Below are 303 nucleotides of genomic sequence, written 5' to 3'. Positions count from 1 at the left end.
TTAATCTTGGAAAGGACCACTTCAATTTTTTTTTTTATTAAAAAAGAATATTTAGAATAGATTTAGAGAGATATTGATGCCTATCGAAATATAACTTATAGAGATGCCAACTCAGTTTTTTTTTATTTAGTGTTAACTTAAATTATCAAAAAGAACAGTACGGAATGACGTTAGTGATAATGATAACAGAAGCTTAATAAATAAGTTAATAGGAGCCAAAAACGCAAAAGAAAATGAAAAAAAAGTGGATCACAAGACAAGAATGAAAAAAAAAAATATATGCGTTTTCAGTTAGGAGATATA

This window comes from Penaeus monodon, chromosome 21 (assembly GCF_015228065.2).
Source record: "Penaeus monodon isolate SGIC_2016 chromosome 21, NSTDA_Pmon_1, whole genome shotgun sequence".
Lineage (NCBI taxonomy): Eukaryota > Metazoa > Arthropoda > Malacostraca > Decapoda > Penaeidae > Penaeus > Penaeus monodon.
The sequence above is the reverse complement of the archived record's forward strand: the minus strand, read 5'-3'. Positions refer to the sequence as shown.